This window comes from Malus domestica, chromosome 15 (assembly GCF_042453785.1).
Source record: "Malus domestica chromosome 15, GDT2T_hap1".
Classification (NCBI taxonomy): Eukaryota; Viridiplantae; Streptophyta; class Magnoliopsida; order Rosales; family Rosaceae; genus Malus; species Malus domestica.
The window spans coordinates 27641140-27646953 of NC_091675.1; positions in this window are offsets into that span (position 1 = coordinate 27641140).

The window sequence follows — 5814 nt, forward strand, 5'->3', positions numbered from 1 at the left end:
ATGTCAGGTGCCCGATTATTCATTTCACAGAAAATTCTATGCACCGAAGGGTGTTATCTATATTTCCTGGCCACCTCAGTGGTTGTCGAACGTAGATAACCTTCATTGGCCGAGTGAATTGAGAAGCAGTCTTAAACACTGGGCTCGGCAATTAAGCTTTCTAGGTTCGAGCAATGAACCAAGGCACATGGCCAAAGTCTCATATTGGCAGGTCTAAAACAAATTCTCTCGTGACTCTTTACGATTTTCCTTTTACCTAAATTTTTTTTTAGATATGTGTAGCCTTCATGGGAAGTCGAACTCGACGCTCTCTTCTTGAACATTTTTGGAGTAGCTGAGCCATCTGTCATGTCAACTGAGCCTTTGATGACTGTGGTCGAATCCAACGATTTCACCAAGTTGCAAGAACTCCAATCATTTTCTGCCTCATAAATCCATCAATGTAAAGGCCTCGACTCCATAGGAGAGTGCCTGAACGATCTTGCAGCTGGTGGCTTGCTGATATCTTAGAGCGGACTCGGTAATTTTTTACTACTTTTGAAAGGACTCTTCGGGCTAAAGATGACCTAAAGGCTGTAAAGACTGCTCACAAAGCCAGTCGGCCAAAGGTTGAGGCCATTAAAGCAAAGAAAACATAGATGGCCGACTTTGATCATCAAATCGCCGAGCTACAACGTCAAATTGCCAAACTTCAACGGCAAAGGTCGGCCGTTGCTTTGGATCTTGAAAAGAAGTTTGAAGTAAATAAGGCTCGACTAACAGACTTCGTGGCTGGCGCACGGCAGATCCGGTAACTTTAGCTTAACAAAAGGACGAGACAAGCCGAAGTCATAATAGGCGAAGTAAGGTGGTTGGTGCTGAAGGCTGCTCTTGAATCCTTCCTTCCTTCGACCCCTTAGGACTTTATCTTTTAGGAATCTTTTGTAACCTTACTTGTACGCCCTTTTGCAAAATAAATGAAATGATCTTATATTCTCGCATCTCCTAAGTGACTGGATAGTAGTTCTTTAAAAATTTCCTGTTGATTGGCAACTTGTGAATTAAACCAATCTGATCTTTGAGGTGGTATGCCCCTTTGCCGAGAACTTTGTGAATGACGAACAATCCTTCCTAATTCGACGACCATTTGTCGAACCTAGGGTCTTTAATACGCACGGACAAAATAGTTTGCCAAACCAACTCGCCCTCTCCGAATGTTTTTTGTTTGACTCGCTGATTATAAGCTCGCTCGTCAATTTTCTTCTGTGCCACTAATAAATTATAAGCGTCAAGCCGAATTTCTTCCAATTCTTCTGACTCTTGTCTCATGGCCTGAATGTATTCGACACTGAACAAACTACTCTATTTAATCACTTGCAACGAGTTTATACTTAGTTCGACTGGTAATATAGTGTCGTGTCCATAGGTTAACGCGTATGGAGTCGTTCCAGTGGCTAATCGGATTGAAGTTCGATGAGCCCATAACGTTTCATTCAACTTTAAATGCCACATACCAGGTCTTTATTTTACCATTTTTTTTAGAATACCGATCAAAACCTTATTACTTGTTTCGGCTTGTGCATTTGCCTGTGGATAATATGGCGTAGACTGCTTGAGTCTATTTTTTAGATTTGTTGTATACTCCTTAAACCTGTAAGATGTAAAGATCGTACCATTATCTATTATGATTGTTTCTGGTACGCCGAATCTAGTCACAATGTTTTCTTCAAAAAAATTATAGACTTCTTTAGATATTAGCTTGGCATATGACTTGGCTTCGACCCATTTGGTGAAGTAGTCCATTGTGACGAGTATCCACGCATGTTTAGCTGGCCTATAAGATAGTGTGATTTTTCGATTACATTTATGGCCCATCCTCTGAACGGCTATGGTTTGGTGACAGAATGGAGTGATTCGGCCGAGACTCTCTGTATAATTTGACATTGTACACATCCTTGTGCAAACTCAATACAATCCTTCAATATGCTCGGCCAGAAATAACCGTGTCGACGAAGCAACCATCGTATCTTTCGTCCAAACTGATGAGCCCTGCAAATTCCTTCATGGACCTCTATCATTGTTTGAGCAGCTTCCTGAGGGCTGAGGCATAACAGTAACAGACCGTCCTTATGCTTTTGTGATTATTTAAACAGCCTCTGTAATTGTTTAAACACTCATGATGGTGTGAACCCTTGTCTTACGGTCGTGTTTGCCATTGGGATTGTTAAGATACCGTGTAATTGACTTTCTCCAGTCATTTGGCATTGCCTCCATTGTGCAAACCTCAACTGGGTCATTCCGTTCCAACAATGAAGGTAAGGACATGACTCATGTACGGATCACGCAATCGTGTTGGAGAACTTGCTGATTAACCAAAGCTAGGTGTGCTCGTCGTGACACAGGTATTTCTCAGCCTAGTTTGCCCTCCAGGAGTTGTGCTCCGGAGGCTTTTTGAGCTAATTTGTTGGTGTCAATGTTTCGAACTCGTGAAATGTGTTTGAAAGTAACGCCGTCGAAAGACTCGGCCAAATAGCTGGCAACTATGTGATAGGGCGCCAGAGTACAACTCATGCAACAAAAAGTCCCATTAAGCTGGTTAATCACAAGTTCGAAATCACTGAGAATAAGGACACAAGTGGCCCGTAAATCATGTAGGACACCAAGGCCGATGATAAAGGCTTTGTATTCAGCCTGATTATTCATACAATCGAAATCGAGCTTGAGAGAAAAATACCAACGGTTGTGATTTGGGGATTGAATAACGATCCTCACGCCAGTAAAGACTGAAGTACTAGAACCATCAAAGTACATCGTCCAATAATTATCAAGCGTTTCTACCATGCCGATTTCAACGTCATTGCCCCCAAAGCCATATGGTGAGGGATGTTAGGCCAAGAAATTGGCCAACGTTTGGCCTTCGACAACTTTCTAAGGCACTTATTGCAAACTGAATTCAGACAGTGCCATTGTCCACTTTTCGATTTGGCCTTTTACTATCGGCCGAGTGAGCATGGAACGAATGACATCGGTCTGGGCGATGACCTAAGTGACCGATGAGAGCATGTAATGCTTGAGTTTTGATGCAGTGAAAAATAAAGCTAGGCAGAGCTTCTCATCGACGGAATAATTAATCTCCGATGGGTTGAGATTCGATGGATTCTTCGGCCACTGAGATGTACAGCATGAGAGGGCTGCCACGTTATGGCGGGTGGAGCTGTGAGGGAGACCTTGATCTGCGTAAAAGCCTCTTGGTGTTCTGCACGTCATTCGAAAATGGTAGAATCCTTCAATTCCAAGAGCGTGGAGAAGGCTTTCATTTTTCCTGCCAAATTAGCAATGAATCGACGGAGAAAGTTAATATTGCCGAGCAATGAATGTAGTTGTTTCTTAGTCGTTGGGGGGTGGAGCATTGATGATTGCTCGAGCCTTGTTTTTGTCTACCTCCATACCACGATAATGTACAAGGAATCCTAAAAAATTGTCGGCTGATACGCCGAAAGCACATTTGGCAGAATTCATTTTAAGGTTGTGCTGGTGCATATGCAGGAAAGCCTATCAGAGATCGTCCGAATGTGTCTACCGACGTTTTGATTTGATTACAACATCATCAATGTAGAATTCGACAGTGGTACCAATCAATTCATGGCTCGTTGGTATGTGGCACCGGCGTTCTTGAGGACAAATGGCATGATGACCCATTCGTATGTGTCAAGTGTCCCCGAGCAACGAAAAACAATCTTATGAACATCGGCCTTGACGATGAAAATCTGGTTATAACCAGCATGTCCATCCATAAAGGATAAGATCTCGTGGTTTGCTGTTACGTTGATCAACAAATCTGAAATTGGCATTGGATACTCATCTTTAGGAGTCGCCAGGTTTAGATTCCGAAAATCAATACAGATACACATGCACCACTTTTCTTTAAAAATGGGACGATGTTCGCCAACCATTCAACATATCGAGCTGTCCGAATAAACCCAACCTTCAAAAGTCAAACAAGTTCGTCTTTTATGTCGAGTTGTACTTTGGTTGAAAATCGTTGAGGTGGTTGGCAAAGTGGTTTACACCCAGGTTTAATGCATAATTCATGTTCAACTAGCGTTCGATCTAAACCAGGCATCTCATGGTAACTCCAAGCAAAACAATCCTTAAATTCTGTAAGCAAATTACAAAGCTTGGTTTTTACATGTTAGGATAACAAAATGCTAATGAACAAAGGCCGAACCTTGTAATATTGATTGTCCCTATTGTAGAAAGCGAACAAAAGTGCTCAATTGTAGAATTCTTTATTTTGATTGAACTCCCTACTTTTTTTATAGATTATCTCATCAACTAAATGAGAGATGTCAATTGCCACTTAATACTACGGTCTAGTGGTATTCCTCTTCACTTGTAAGTGAGAGTTCTTAGATTCGATTCTCGGCAAGGCAAATTTAAACCACATTATTGGTAGCTCATTGTGAGGCAAAGCCTAACTCCTCTCCCCTTACGATCGATAATATTGTTTGTTCAAGAAAAAAAAGAAAAAAGGCATTAATTAAACCATTCATAAAGGAATAAAATTCAAGGATTTCAACAGTGTATCAATTAAGCTTGACATTTCAAGAATTTGCAGCAAAATTCCTTTTCCAGTACAAACACCAAATTGTTCAAAAACAAAATACAAACACCAAATTTCTTCAAGCGGGCCAGTGACAAAGCCCAAAAACAAGGGTTTCTTCTAATACTATATGCTCGAGCCACTACCCCTCGGCGCCCTATTTCACCCGCTTATTATTTTTCTTGAGTTATGTTGATGCACAAATTCACCGAGGACTTTGGTACAACAGAAATTGTTAAGTTTGTGACCTTCGCTAGATTTCTCCAGTCACTAGTGTGGATAAGTATGTAAATGGATAGAGACAGGGAAGCAAACACAAGATGTACGTGGTTCACCTAGATTGGCTACGTCCATGGAGTAGAGGAGTTCTCATTAATTGTGAAGGGTTTACACAAGTACATAGGTTCAAGCTCTTCTTTTGTGAGTACTAGTGAATGATTTAGTATAAATGACATTAGGAAATATTGTGAGAGAATGATCTCTATTTATAGAAGAGAGTTTCTAGTTTCATTCTAACATTGACACGTGTCGTGTTGTGATTGGCTTCTGATGTTGACACGTGTCGCGTTATGATTGGCTTCTGATGTCAACAGCTGTCGCGCTGTGATTGGCCTCCTGGTTGGAGGGAAACTTTTCTGGGTCCTTGACGGTATAACGTTGACCGATGCTCAGTAGTTTCAGGATTGGTTAAGTATGGTACAAACAGTGCTCCCCTAAGTTCTGCCATTAACGAGGTTGACTAGAAAAGAAGTTAAGTTTGAGTGGGATGATAATTGTGAGCAAAGCTTGTAGCACCTGTTTTGGCTCTCCATGATGATAGTGGCAATTTTGAGGTCTACAGCGATGCTTATTTGAATGGTCTGGGTTGTGTATTGATGCAACATGGTAGGGTGATTACTTATGCTTCGAGACAGTTGAAACCTCATGAGAAGAATTACCTTACTCATGATCTAGAGTTAGCAGCTATCATCTTTGCTTTGAAGATTTGGAGACATTATCTTTATGGTGAGAAATGTAAGATCTTCACAGATCATAAGAGCCTTTAGTATCTTTTTACTCAGAAGGATCTTAATCTTTGGCAACGAAGGTGGATTGAGTTGCTTAGTGATTATGATTGCACGATTGAGTATCACCCTGGTCATGCAAATGCAGTGGTGGATGCACTTAGTAGGAAGACTCCAGCTAGACTTAATGTCATCTATGGTTGTCATGTTCCTCTTCTTGTGGATTTA